The 15,035-nt window shown below is 47.4% G+C and overlaps 1 long non-coding RNA gene and 1 pseudogene across 2 annotated transcripts; one reads left to right on the top strand and one right to left on the bottom strand.

Annotated features, from left to right (window-relative positions):
- The first annotated feature begins 3,212 nt into the window (after positions 1-3,212).
- On the top strand, positions 3,213-8,381 carry LOC147998496 (class I histocompatibility antigen, Non-RT1.A alpha-1 chain-like; annotated as a pseudogene). Its single transcript, XR_015645437.1, has 7 exons — positions 3,213-4,978; positions 5,078-5,489; positions 5,693-5,962; positions 6,128-6,403; positions 7,381-7,656; positions 7,751-7,912; positions 8,266-8,381. The product of XR_015645437.1 is annotated as a class I histocompatibility antigen, Non-RT1.A alpha-1 chain-like (transcript).
- Positions 8,382-8,976: 595 nt separating this feature from the next.
- LOC147998495 (uncharacterized) lies at positions 8,977-12,143 on the bottom strand. Its single transcript, XR_015645553.1, has 3 exons — positions 11,366-12,143; positions 10,165-11,253; positions 8,977-10,060 (listed from the first exon to the last, which is right to left on the bottom strand). It is a non-coding gene; the product is annotated as an uncharacterized LOC147998495 (long non-coding RNA).
- Between the last annotated feature and the right edge of the window lie 2,892 nt (positions 12,144-15,035).

The following is a 15,035-nucleotide window of genomic DNA, read 5'->3' as shown; positions in this document are numbered from 1 at the left end:
TCCACCAAATCGGCATGAGTCAGCAGGACTGAGCAGGACCAGCAGGGAAGCCAGGAGAAGTTCTCTGCTGTGACTCCACCCACAAAGCAGAGCTCTGGGAAGGTGAAGACTGGAGACCAAGGAAGCGCTGCAAAGCCAGCTGTGCAAGCCGCCCCCACTGTCTACTGTGTCCTCTTCATTCTCCCTCCAAACAGCACGTGTCCTCCACGAGTCTTGCCTCAGTGAAATTCCACTTGAGTCTGTATCAGCTGACATATCCCGAAACTTCCACTCTGCCCACCAGCCCACTGCAGAGGCAGCGAGAAGCCACCAGCAAATCACCAGAAGTTTTTGGTGCATTTCTCTCTATGGAATCAGGAGAAACGGTGACCCATAAACAATGGTAAGACTCAGCCATAGCATGCAGCCTCGTCTGCTGTCTGTTGGGTTTTAATTACATTCCTTCCAAACATCACGTGACCCATCACATGTCCTGTCACGTGTCCTGTCACGTGTCTGCCTTATCATGACATCTTTTTACCTGTGTCTGCTTCAGCAAAGCATAATCTGACTCAACTGACTTTCCAAAGAAACCAGAAGTTTCCACTTAGCGCACGGCGATGCTTCTCTCTCCTGTAACCTGGGCACCGCCCCCTGAAACTCTTATACTCCTGGACTGTCTTACCTTTTCCGTCTTGTGTTCTGGAGTTAACTCCCTGAAGTCTCTTAATCTCCACCCCCAGCTCTGTGCACCTGGGTCTTGCAGCTGATGCACCTGTGGTTGCTCTGCCTTTGGATGGCTCTGTATGGCAGGAGAGCAAAGTCCCCCTCAGAGGCCTGTGGCCATTTAAATCATCTCATATTCATAGCACTAAAGACACGGGAGGCAGAAGCTGAGGTAAAAACCTGACAGCTCAGCAAGGAAACTTTTTTTTCTTTTTCTTTTCTTTTCTTTTCTTTTTTTTTTTTTTTTAAGATTTATTTATTTCATTTACATGGGTGCACTGTCGCTGTCTTCAGACACACCAGAAGAGGGCATCAAATCCCCATTACAGATGGTTGTGAGCCGCCATGTGATTGCTGGGAATTGAACTCAGAAGCCTCTGGGAGAGCATTCAGTGCTCTTAACCGCTGAGATATCTCTCCAGCATTGTTTTAAGGTTTAAAAAGAGGTAGGTTGATAAGTGTAAGTTTTGATAGAAAGTGATTTGTGTACAGACCTTTGGACTCACCGAGCTTGGATAGAGAGTGGAACACTTTCTCTGAGGTTGCCAAATTCAAATAAGTGGACTGGACATTGTGAGTGTGATTGTTACCAGACAGTATATAGTTTATTGATGCTGGAAAAACAGCAACTGTTCACACAAAAAGGGGGGAATGTTGCAAGATACCTGATCACATTGTGTAGCCCAAGATCATGAACTTGGAACAGGAAAATCCTGTCTCTGCTTGTGGAGTTGCACAGCCCTGAGAGACGCCTTTAAGCCAAGAGCGTTCTGTTCAGTGTGGACAGGTTGTTGTGGTGCAGCTCAGACTTACACACACCTTTTCTCCAACAGCTTTCTGTAAACGGTGTTAAATAAAATCAGCCATAGGTCAAGAGGCCGAGCATGCATCAGAAGGCAGGGGTGGACATAGGAAAACACAGGAAGCAGAAAGGAAGGAGACTGAGGTGGAGGGAACTGAAGGTGTGGAGAAGGAGCTTTCACCTGCTAAGGCCTTGGTAGAGTAGGGAGGTCTTTCTTAGCCTCGTTGAGCCAGCAGGTTTTCACCCCAAAATCTGACCCCTTCATCTTCATTGGTAAAATTGAACGACTGAGCTTTTGTTTTTAAAAGCAACATACCACGAAAACAGATGTTTTAAGATAGAAACCATGTGTCTCTCCTCCATCTTGGCTGATGACCTCATCAAAATATATGCTTCCATATGACTGGCAGCCATCTTTACTATGGTTAAAGAGTCCACGCCCTGTGAGTTCAGGATCATCTTCAGATGACCACTTGCCACAATAACGGTAAAACTCCTTTGTTCTTGTGAGCTTATGTATATCATTGTATCACTTTGTAGACTAAAGAAGTACCAATAAGCTCAAGGATTTCTGATTGGCATACATTTTTGTATGAAGATAACAATTTATGGTTACATTTGTTACAACGTACTATATTTGTGACTCAACTCTGGTTTATAATATAGTGTATGTAATTATAAAAATTTAAGAATTTGAATGGCTATTTGGCTTATCAAAAGTTGGTTTAAGATGTGTGTCTAAACTCCTCCGCCTTTGTTAACTGCTGAGCACCAAGCTGCTATAAAGTGTAGATAAGCACAACACACGCTGGATGAATAAGGTAGGCATTTCATTCTAAAATTTTATGTTATATGAGCATTACATGCATTCATGGCTTTGTGATTGTGACAGACTCCTGGAACCATAGCTACAGACCATCGTGCCTTTGATGTGGTTGTTGGGATTTGAACTCAAGACCTGGGGAATAGCAGCCAGTGCTCTTCACTTGTGAGCCATTTCTCAACCAGTTATATTTGATAACAAATAAGGTATACTGATTGATATGTTATACATTTCTAAGGTCTATTCAGCATCACCGTGACATTTGTGTAGCTTTGTGTCCTTGTTCACTTTGTTGGCCTTTAGCTATTGGAAAAACTGAGTCATAGAAATACTGTGGTAACCTATAATGGTACGCTATAAAAGCAAGACACCAGTCTCTTATGGAACAAAGGTTATGGCATTTATGGTTTATTTGGATGATAAAGGAGCTTCACCTCAAATTACAAAGGCTTAAACTTAACAGAGACAAAGTTGCAAAATCTGAATCTTAGGAAAGTTACCCACACTTAACAATGCACGTCAAAAACAGGAACACAGTTTATTAAGCTCCTGTGTATGTTTCCAAAGTTAAGCACAAAACAAGTTACTAGAAACTAGGGAAGTTTGTTCAGGTCAGATATCTTTACTATTACAGCCCTGAAAACTCTTCAGAGATCTGCTGAATATGGCATTTAAGACGTTGGAAAACTGATGCTGCCCTGGGTCTTCTGCCTGCACTGAAATCAAGACTCCCACAGTGGAACCTTCAGTGATATTCCAGGTAAGGGAGAAGTCTGTCACTTTTAAGAGATTTCGAAGCTGCTTGGTCTGTACTTCCTGCTTACTCAGGTGAAATTCATGCTCCTCAGAGCTCTGATGGTGTTGACTAGGAAGAGTTGTGTCAGTTTAACCCCAAACAACAACACGGGCTTCAGGTGCTCCTCAGTTCTCTCCCTGTGTAAACATCATAGGCCACTTTCCTAGAGTTGCTACTGTGTCCAGACACTGATCACATTGTTGCGAGATTCTAAGAAGAGATAAATCCACGCGACAGATTTCAATGTAACTTCTTACTATCCCTTTTTGTAAAGGAAGATGTTTTACAATGATTGCTCTCAGTAACCAACCACCTGCATCTTGTGGTGAGTAATTGGATAGAAAAAACTGCGAAGTTTAAGTAGGTTCTAAGGATATGAAAGCTTAAGTTGCAAGACTCTTAAAACTGTGCTTTGAGATCTGTGGATGGGACTTATAAGGGTCTGAAAAAGTGCTTTAACTGCAATTTATAAAGGTCTAAGGAGGTGTTTTAAGGTGTGCAAATGCAATTGTAAAGGTCTAGGAAAGTGATTTAAGGTGTATGCAAAAACGAAAAACGTTTCCGATTTCTTCTTTCTCTATGCTATTGTGATATTTAGACCTAGAAAGTTCAGAGTTTAAAATTCATCAATGGAGTTCAGATGAGTTATTGGTCTAAGTATGATAAATTGCGATTGCTATTACAGTCACAAGCTCAAGATTATGAATTTCCTATGGTATGCTATACTTCTAAGTACAGACTAAAATTGCTTATCACTGAGCTAAAAAATGTCTGTCCAATCTGTATACACCCAGTGTTCTGGAGAAAGGAAAGAGTTCTCACGATTTTTACGCCAAGTCATTTTGGGGTCCCATGCTTTTACTACAACTCAAAGGCATGATACTGCTGCATTTTTTACAATGTGTGTTCAGGACAGATTACACAGTGGTATGTTAGCATGTCTAAAATTTATCTCATTTTGTAAACTTAAGAAAATCTTCTAAGCTTTGAAGAGTCTACCTAAATCCACCTTTCATGGGGCAAATGGATTCCAGATAAGTACTGTCTATCAACATCCTGTTTCATCTCCTGCCTATTCAGTTTATTCGCAAGGGTGGGGTTTCCTCCTCCTCTCTGTGATCTTGGGATGCCCCATCCCCAACTAAGGAGCCTAAAAGTTTCAAAGGATCACCTAAGGAACAAATTTCTTCCAATCTCCTTAACTTTACCTTCTGATCCTTATCTATACAGATGTGCTTCAGGGAAATGCTAGCTCCAGGTGTTTCCTCAAAGTCCGCATGCCACACAGCTTCAAAGCACCTGCCCCATGATGGTTCAACCTAATGATGAGTCTGCATTCCTCAGCTGCAGATGGCCCTGCAGAGCCTGGACAGTGAGGGGACAGTCTGCTGTTTTTGAACCTCCCCAGCTTCCCAGCTTTCTTGGGTCCTCAAAGATGTTGCTGCACCCCAGAGAGCAGGAGGCAGTCTAAAGAGTATGATGACCCTGTGAGGCCTCATGGATCACCCCTTCCTATTTTCTCACCGTACAGAGTAAATAAGAGGAGGGGATGTCTGTAACCAACAATCACCCACGTTCCAGAACCAGCCTGCTCTCAGACCCTCAGTGCTAGACACCACACCATCACCAGCCACCAAATGTGACGCATTTCCACTGTGGCCACAAGTAGTGCACCTTTATCCTGCGCAGATCTTTTTCTCTTCCACCCACTACCCACCTCCAATAAATCTCTCACATAAAGCCTGTTCTATGGTGTGACCTTTGCAACATCCCTTAGCCCTCTGATCCATGCGAGAACTCTAAGAAGCCTCCCAGGGAACGATCAATATGGAAGGGCTCAGCCCACTTGGAGGTAATCCTGGCTGGTGGTCATGGATTGTACAAGAAAACAGGTTGAGCATGCCATAAGGAACAAGTTAGTTAGCAATGGTTCTCATGGTCTCTGCTTCAGCTCCTACCTCTAGAGTCCTGCCTCAAGATCCTGCCCTGAATCTCTTCAATGATGGACTGTGATGTGGAAGTGGAAACTGAAATAAATCCTTTCTTTCTTCCTCAGGTTGCTTTTGGTCATGGGGTCTTATCACAGCAATGGAAACCATCACTAACACAGAGGTGCACAAGGGCCTTTCTCTGCTCCCTGAGTTCTCCTGCAGCACAACCCTGCCCTTCTCTTGCCCTGGAGCCACAACCCTCTTTACAGCTCCTAGGGATCTGATTCGCTTTGACCTCCCACTGGGTAGCGTGATCTTGGGCCGGTTATGAAGTCCAGGCAGCCTGTCCGGGATCTCCGTTGGGGGCCATGGCGCCGCCCTTGCTGCTCCTGCTGCTGGCGGCTGCCTTGGCCCCGACTCAGACCCAAGCCGGTGAGTGCGGGGGCCTGAGGGAAATGGCCTCTGGGGTAGGGGCGGGGGGCGGCACCGGGGAAGACCGGTCCCCGCGTCGAACACCAGACCCTCCGCCCCTTCTCCACCCGCGACCCCAGCCCCGCGCCCTGCTCCCGGCCCGGCCCGCGCACCCACCCGGGGTCCCGGGAGGAGGTCCGGGTCTCACCGCGAGCCGCCCCCAGGCTCGCACTCCCTGCGGTATTTCACCACCGCGGTGTCCCGGCCCGGTCTGGGGGAGCCCCGGTACGTGGAAGTGGGCTACGTGGACGACACGGAGTTCGTGCGCTTCGACAGCGACGCGGAGTATCCGAGGATGGAGCCGCGGGTCCGGTGGATGGAGCGGGAGGGCCCGGAGTATTGGGAGCGGGAGACGCAGAGAGCCAAGGGCAACCAGCAGTGGTTCTGAGTGGACCTGAGGACCCTGCTCTGCTACTACAACCAGAGCGAGGGCGGTGAGTGACCCCGGGTCGGAGGTCAAGATCCCTCAGCGTCCCCACACAGCAGGAAACGTCCCGGGTCCCAAGTCCCAGTTTCAGGAGCTGAACCCACGCGAGCCAGTTTCCCTTTCAGTTTGGAGGAATCCCCGGGTGGGCGGGGATGACCGCCCTGTCCTGCAGGCTCGCACACCTTCCAGGTGATGTCTGGCTGTGACGTGGGGTCGGAAGGGAGCCTCCTCCGCGGGTATGAGCAGTTCGCCTACGATGGCCAAGATTACATCGCCCTGAACGAAGACCTGAAAACCTGGACAGCAGCGGACACAGTGGCACGGATCACCCGGAGCAAGTGGGATCAGGCTGGTGATGCAGATTATTACAAGGCCTACCTGGAGGGCACGTGCGTGGAGTGGCTCCGCAGATACCTGGAGCACGGGAAGGAGACGCTGCTGCGCTTAGGTGCAGAGATGCGGGCTTCTCCTCCCTCTGCCCTCGGGCAGGGTCTCAGTCCTGGGGAAGAAGAAACCCTCAGCTGGGTGATGCCCCTGTCTCAGAGGGGAGAGAAGTGTCCCTGGGTCTCCTGATCCCTCATCACAGTGACTGCACTGCCTCTCCCAGGGCTCAGCCTTCTCCCTGGAGAGTTCTGAGTCCCTCTCAGGTGGGAAGGAGAAAACTTCCCCACTTAACAGCAGGGGCTCCCTGCTGTCAGCCATGGCCTCTCCCAGGCCAGGTTCTCTGCCCACACCCACTCACTGAGGACACTGACTCCTGTCCTGCTGAGTGTGTCAGCCCTTACACCTCAGGACCAGAAGTCTCCTTTTCCTCATAGGAGACATGGGCTCCAGTACACTAGGCTGGTTCCCCCAGTTTCTACAACTTTCCAAAGAATACATTCTCACAGATCCCTCCCTGATGTGGGGTTTGCCTCTCTTCCACACCCCATTTCTCTCTATTCCTAGGGTGGAGAATGGTCCCATGAGCCCTTATGGGGTACCCTGGAGGAATATAAATTGTGGGATTTCTTTTTCTTTTTTTTCCTCTCTTTTTCTTATTTCTTACTTTCTTTTTACTTTTTCCTTTTTTTTTTTTGAAGGCATTATTTTTCTTCTAGTCAGGTTTTCTCTGCAAACACATATTTAATAAATTATTTTCCATTCCCTCTTCTGTTCTATGACCACCCATCTCATGCTATAGAACATCACATAAGGACAGCCATGTTGACCCACTGGCTCATGTGGATTCCCTCTTAGCTTCTGAGTTCCTCAGGAAAGTGTGCAGTTCTGTGCTGAGGGGACCAGCTCTCCCTGCAGCTCTCTAGTCGATGACAGTTGAAGTGTCAGACACACACAGTTCAGTGTCATCATTGATTTAACTGTGTCCTGTGTAGATTTCAGTTTGTCTAGTTAACTGTGTGATATCTTAAATCTTCCACACAGATCCCCCAAAGACACATGTGACCCTTCACCCCAGACCTGAAGGTGATGTCACCCTGAGGTGCTGGGCCCTGGGCTTCTACCCTGCTGACATCACCCTGACCTGGCAGTTGAATGGGGAGGACCTGACCCAGGACATGGAGCTTGTGGAGACCAGGCCTGCAGGGGATGGAACCTTCCAGAAGTGGGCATCTGTGGTGGTGCCTTCTGGGAAGGAGCAGAATTACACATGCCGTGTGGAACATGAGGGGCTGCCTGAGCCGCTTTCCCAGAGATGGGGTAAGGAGGTTGCCTTTTGTAGACCCTGAGTTGGTCAGGGCTGAGAACTGGGGTCATGACCCCCACCTTCATTTCCTGTACCTGTCCTTCCCAGAGCCTCCTCCATCCACTGACTCAAACATGGAAACCAATGTTGTTTCTGTTGTTCTTGGAGCTGTGGCTGTTATTACAGCTGGGGTCATCATTGGAGCTCTGGTGGCTCTTGTGAGGAAGAGGAGAAACACAGGTAGGAAAGGGCAGGGTCTGTTTCCCCTCAGCTTCCTTTAGAAGAGAGCTCTGCTCATTAATGGGAAACATGGCCACACCCTGCATTGCTACTGTCTCCAACTGGGTTCTCTGTCAGTTCTGGAAACTTCCTCCTGTCAAAACATTCCGTGAAATCTTACATATTTCCTTCTCACAGGTGGAAAAGGAGGAGTCTACACCCCTGCTCTAGGTTAGTGTGGTGGCAGGATTGTCCCTGAGGGTATTGGAGTGAAGCTAGAGATGTGGGGAGCTCTGGGAATCCATAGTAGCTCCTCCAGAGAAATCTTCTGGGGGTGTCAGTTGTACCGTGATATGAACACATACATACACATATACACATACATATGTTTTGTTTTACCCTAGGTAGTACCCTGGTCAGTGACAGCTCCCAGAGCTCTGATATGTCTTTCTCAGATTGTAAAGGTAACTCTTGGTCTGACTTGGGAGTGGCAATGTGGACATGATTGGGTTTCAGGGACTCCCAGAATCCCCTGTGAGTGGAGGGTTGTTGGGCTGTTGTCTTCACAGTGATGGTTTATGACTCTCATTCTCTAGCATGAAGACAGCTGCCTGGAGTGGACTGAGTGACAGACGATGTGTTCAGGTCTCTCCTGTGACATCCAGAGTCCTCAGTTCTCTTTAGACACCAGTGTCTGATGTTCCCTGTGATCTATGGCTTCTGTGTGAAGAACTGTGGAGCCCAGCCTGCCCTGCACTGCCTGTGTTCCCTTCCACAGCCAAACTTCCTGGTCCAGCCTGGGAGAGAGAGAGAGAGAGAGAAAGAGAGAGAGAGAGAGAGAGAGAGAGAGAGAGACAGAGAGAGACAGAGAGAGACAGAGAGAGAGAGACAGAGACAGAGAGAGAGACAGAGAGAGAGAGAGAGAGAGAGAGAGAGAGAGTGTGTGTGTGTGTGTGTGTGTGTGTGTGTGTGTGTGTGTGATATCTGTATCTTGGGAGCTCCATGGAGCCCTGAGCTGCAGCTCCTCACTTCCACACTGAGAATAAGAATCTGAGTGTGAACTTGATTGTTCACATCCTTGACCCAAGTGTAGATGGCTTTTTAATTATTGGATTGAATACTTAGAGGTTTTTTGTTCTGGGGTCTTGTTTTGTTTTGTTGATAAAAATAATTGGCAGATGGAGAAGCTTCCAGAATCTGTGTCACTAAGCTGTGTGTCTGGTGGGACAGGGTGAGGATGTGGGAGCTGAGTGTGGACAGGGCTGTGCCCAGGTGTTCTCAGTCAGTTCTTGTCATTGATGTACTCAGGCATCAGCTCTGTCACCTCCAGGCTGTGCCCTCTCCATCACTGTGAAGACATGGGGAGAGTCTGTGATCACAAGGACACAGGGAAGGCCAGAGCCTTGTCCTGTCCCCAGGATTATGAGCCCCCAGGGCTGAAGATCAGAGACTCAAGTGGGGTCCTCTAAAGTGCAGGGTGCACAAGATGAGTCACTACAATTCCTCCCACCCACTGGATTTAGCTGCTAATGATGTGGTCGGGAAGCTGCCCTGGGCTCTCCCTGTAGCCATGCTGCTGTGGTGATTTCTGCTTCTCCTTTCTGGTGTCTTTCCCAGGGTTCTCAGGGTCTGGTGAGATCTGTCTGCTCATCTCTCAGGAGCACCTCCACAGCTGAGATAAGACCTAACAGAGAGGCTTCTCCCCTGTAACTTGGGTACTGATTCCTGAACCTGGACTGTCTTACCTTTTCCATCTTGTGTACTGGAGTTAACTCCCTGAAGTCTCTTAATCTCCACCCCCAGCTCTGTGCACCTGGGTCTTGCAGCTGATGCACCTGTGGTTGCTCTGCCTTTGGATGGCTCTGTATGGCAGGAGAGCAAAGTCCCCCTCAGAGGCCTGGGACCATCTAAATCATCTCATATTCATAGCACTAAAGACACGGGAGGCAGAAGCTGAGGAAACAACCTGACAGCTCAGCAAGGAAACTTTATTTTCTTAACTACATACGGGATATCTATTTACCAGCCTGATGCTACAAGTAAACTCCAGCTCTTCAGAAATCTGTCTGTGTCACTCTATCAGTCTAGTCTGCCTTTCTCTTGAGCTCCTGCAAACCCAAGAGAGCTCCTGAGCTCTCTTTCCTGGATTTATATTTTACCTGTGTCCTGCCAGCTGCTTCTCTGTTTTTCCTGCAAGTCCTAAGATAAAATCCTATTCCATAAAGGCTCAAAGATAGGAGAGAGAGAGAGAGAGAGAGAGAGAGAGAGAGAGAGAGAGAGAGAGAGGTCAAAAGTCCAATTACCTTTTTTTTTTCTTTTTGGAGGTGGGTACTGAACCCAGGGCAAGCGCTCTACCATTGAGCTAAATCCCCAACCCCCCAATTACTTTTAAAAGAAGTATTTAATTCCTCCCTTACCCACTCACCTGCTGAACCATTTCACTGTCATGGTGTCATGGGAGTTGGGGTTGGGAGCTGTTCAAGGCAAGCCACTACAGGCTTACCTTTCAGGTGGAAGGTAGCACAAAGCCACCTGCTGACCTTGCCTCAGGTCATAGAGCAAAGACCACAGGACCTCTCCCAAGCACCTTGCCTTAAAATAAGCAGGGTCTTTCCCTTCTTCAGCCTTCTTATCTGTGGGGAATTCAGAGGCACCCAAACCACACCAGGACACATATCCTGGATCTACCAAATGTTGATTTTATATTTTGCTAACCGTTAGGTTTCTATGTACAATAATAAAATATTCTGTCACACGGGCCTGTCAGTGGTTAGGAGCTCAACATTTCTTGTCTTGGTTTTTCTGACTGACAGGGGAGGGCAGTGGCTGGTCAGGCTCTCTCCTTTTATTGATCTGGGTGAGTGACCATGGTTTTCAGAGGACCTCCCAGGTCAACTCTGAGCTTTATGATTTTTGATGCAATCTAGAGCTTTTTGTGTCCTGTGTAAATATAAACAAATCAGCATCCCCAACACCATACATTTGCTGACTTCCATTCTGATGTTAACACATCCTTGTAGTATATAGGATGATTTAATTCCACAGTTTTTTTTTTTTCCTTGATCCAGTGTCTCTTGGTAGCTGTTGGTCCTCTCTTAGTAATGTTCAGAAAATCCAAAGTTAATGGAGCACACTGTATTCTACCCCTGGGGCCTTTATTCTTTCTTTTTGTTTTATAGCTGTGTTCTTTAAGGTGTGATTGTGTCTTTTCTACCACTGTTTGCCCTGCAGGATTGTGTGGTGTAGCTGTAATGTGCTTTGTAATGAGGGAAGAATTGCTGCATCTTACTGGAGACGTATGCAGGGCACTGTTGGTCCTAGTTTGTACACCTATTCCCACCAGAGCCATGCCTTCCAGTAAAAGTTTAATTACAGAGCCAGCATTTTCAGATCTCACACCATTTTCCCATTGGAAGCCTGAGTCAATGGTGTGGTGCAAGCCTTAGGTTCCCAAATTCTGCAAACTGAAACACATCTATCTGCCAGATTCCATCTTTTATTTACTTTTGTTGGTGCCCTTAGAGTTACTTCTAGTGTGCAATGGAGTTTGGTTGTACAAAAAACATTTCTTCATAACTTTCTTGGCTTGTTGCCAGGTCATAGAATTTTTTTCTTTAAACCTTAACTGTTAACATAGTGGTTTTCAGGAACATCTGAGGCTCCTAACACACTCCTTATGAATAATCAGTCATTTCCTTCATTCCCTGTGCCAATGGCCCTGGCAAGACCGTGAGAGACTGAATGTGGGTGATAAGTCATGGACAGTCGCTATTTCTGATTGCCTGGTGCAGCGGCAAAATAATGTGAATTCTGAATTATCCAGAATAAATCCAGCAGTTGCTGTGTGCAGAACAAGTTTTTCTGCATATTGAGACTCAGTCACTGTATTGAGATTCTGGAAAATGTGATAATACCATAAAGATTGCATACAACTCTGACTTTTGAACTGAAGCCCATGAGCTTTTAATTACACATTCTTTTGTTTTTACTGACTTAGAAGCAGCCATTACCAGCTTTTTCATTCAAACAGGAACGTAGGGTCTTCAGGAATTAGTGTTCTTTTTGCAATACATGAGACAATCCAATTAGTTCCTTTTGTAAAGTGAAGTGGCTTTCTTTTAGGATCTGTGTTAATTGCTCCCAAATAGTTGTGCCAGTCCTCATCGATTACCCTTAATGACGTAATCTCAGCATTAGTATACGGCTCTATAATTTTTCATGGGTCTATTCCTACAATTGACACAATCATACTTTTATAATTAAATCAGAAACTTTTTGATATAAGGCTTTAATTTCTTTACTTTCAGTGGGTGCTAAGAAGCTTCATTCTAAAATGCTACTTCCCTTTGTCTAATGAGCCCCGTGGGAGAACGGGTTAAAGACAAAAGAACATGGGTGGGGGCGGGGGACCTCAGCCCCATAAACTGTGGCAAGTTGCAGGTGGCAGGTCAGTGCTTGGGGTGGCCACTCAAGGAGCCACCCTTCGATGCTCGCCGCCTCCTCCTTATGCGGGCTGGGCCCAGCACTGTCTGGGCTCAAAGTTTGCGGCCTCCAGTAAGCCACACCCTTTGTCTGGGAGTTGAACTGCGGCGGCGATAGGGTGGGGACGGCCATCATTGCCCTGAGGGACAGAATGGGCGACAACAGAAAGTGTGCGGGCTCCGTACAGGCGCTTGGACAGGTGCGGTGATGTGGGGCTGCCAGGTCCAGGCCTCCGCCTCATCGCCGCCGCCGCGCTCGCCCCCTGGCCAGGCTCTGCCTGGCGCCCGACGGGAGGTCGGCCAAGCGGAACCTGACTGCGCACCTGGCAGCCGCTGCCCTGAACCCCGAAGTGTCTGTTCACCATCTACTCGCATGGCGACCTCCTCCCAAAATCGCCAGCTGCTGAGTGACTATGGGCCTCCATCGCTAGGATACACCCAGGGAACTAGAAATAGCCAGGGGCCTCAGAGTAAATGTGCAGAGCTGCTGGCCACCATTGCAGAGTCTGGGAAAGAGATCAGATCCAGGTCTGCAGGGAGCAAGAGCTCCATGGAGAGGCTAAAAGGAGGCATCATTCATGCCCAAGCCTGGTTCCGGAGTGCTTGGCTGAAATGGAACCTAAGGTCAGGTCCTAGCCCCTGGCCACTCTGAAGGTCCATCTCGCTACCCCGTGGACAGGAGAGGCTTTGTCCAAAATGGCAGTATTTTTCCAAGACGGTCATTAAGCTCTGAACGGACACTCAGAAGATTGGAAGACATTTCGCAGTAACTGAAGGTGTGCATTTTAAGTAGTTAGGAAGGACCCAGCTCTTTTTTCTTTTCAAGCATTTGAAAGATGTCTGTGAAGCCACTTCACAGCAAGCTATTGTTTGTCCCCAAATACCAGTGTCCCCTTTAACCTTCCTTTGGACACATTTTCCACTTGCATCGCCCCAGTTGACTTCCTTTCCATGCCTCTGTTCACCTGCCTCTGAGGAGTTGAGAGCAAACCACCACGCCTTTGCTCAGTAGCTGGCCCGCCTGTGTGCAGTGTAGACCCTGCTTCCTGGAGCTTCTCTGCTTAAGCGTTGGCATGACTGAGTGCTTTGAAGTCCATCTTTAAAATGCACAGGTGATAAAGACAGAAGAAAGGGCCATCTACCCAACCTACCAAGCAGCCTGTAGATCTCAGTTCCATGGTTACTATGAGGCAAACACAACATCTTGAGGAAAACGACTGAAACGTTGTATCTTTGTATTTATTACTTGGTATAACAAAGCTTAGTTTCATTAAAAAAAAACACACACACACACACAAGACAAAAGAACCAAATACAGTTCACTTTGAAAACTATGCTACCCACATATACGTCTTGTAGTCTCTTCTCTTTTCTTTCTTTTCTTTTCTTTTCTTTTTTAAAAAGATTTATTTGTTTATATATGTGAGCATACTACCACGCTCTTTAGACACACCAGAAGGGCAACGGATACTATCACAGATGGTTGTGAGCCACCACGTGGTTGCTGGGGATTGAGCTCAGGACCTCTGGACGATCAAGTGGTGGTGCTCTTAACCACTGAGCCATCTCCCCAGCCTCTGTACCCTCTGAGGTTGAATGTTTTGTTGACTTATGTTAAAATGTAGATAATGAATACAATCTCTCTTCTCTCTCTCTCTCTCTCTCTCTCTCTCTCTCTCTCTCTCTCTCTCTCAGCAATCTGGAAACCTCAAAAAGGCAAAATTCTTTTGGTTTCCGCAAACATTTTTTCCCTAAATTATCTGCATCAGAATCAGCCATCAAAATATCACCCATGCAATGGTAAACAATAAATTGAAGAAATTGCCTACAAATTAATTCTGGTGACTGTCGCTTTAAAGCCGCAGGACACAGTGTTGGATACTTAGCATTCCCTGTGAAGAATTTCCCAGGGATATCATTGGACAGGTTGAACATTATTATATTACGTAGTATGAAGGCAATTTTTCCTTAGTTGAGGTTTTCTGCCTGATTCTTAGTTCCTAGCTGCCCTGAGGCAAACAGTTCCTACTTTTGCTGTAGGGCCTCAAACAACAACCCCCAACCCCCATTATGTTTCCTGTTGGCAAGGAGTTGCCTTGGAGTCTCTCCTGGACCTAGACTCATTGGTCCAGTGGCAACCCTTACTACCTTGTCTGCACACCCCTGGAAGCCCAGGCCTTCTTTTGTTGTGGTTTGCCTGGAAGTTTGATGCTAATTCCACTGCCCCAAGGACAGCTGCCTAGTCAGGTACTCAGGAATCAGGTGACTTCACCAGAACCTTCTCCCCATTGAATTTGTAAGGTACAGGTGAGGGGCAGGCACAGGATAGAAGGAGGCCTGTCATTGGAGGAGAAGGAAGGATGGGCCGGAGAGAAGTTTGAAGGAAGAGGAGGAGACTGGAACAGAGAGGAAGAGACAGGGGGAGGAGAGGAGAGAGAGGCGGTGGCAGGAGAACGGAGGCTGAGTTAAAGATCTCGCTCTGTTGTCATCAATGTTCCTAAGGGATGGACCGTATGGGCTTGTATGTTTAAGTGGGCAATTATACCTTATCAATTGGATCTAAGGTTATTGTGTTGTGTGTTCTTTTATGTGAGGGTTTGAGTGTAGGAAAGTGTCCGGCAGCAGGAGACACTGGGCCGCCCTGGCGAATTTGGGATGTGTTTCCGCCCAGATATCCAGCAGATATCTTGGGG

This window comes from Rattus norvegicus, chromosome 20 (assembly GCF_021556685.1).
Source record: "Rattus norvegicus strain SHRSP/BbbUtx chromosome 20, alternate assembly SHRSP_T2T, whole genome shotgun sequence".
In the NCBI taxonomy this organism is placed as follows: Eukaryota; Metazoa; Chordata; class Mammalia; order Rodentia; family Muridae; genus Rattus; species Rattus norvegicus.
Note: the sequence above shows the minus strand (reverse complement) of the source record. Positions and strands in the feature narration are given on the sequence as shown.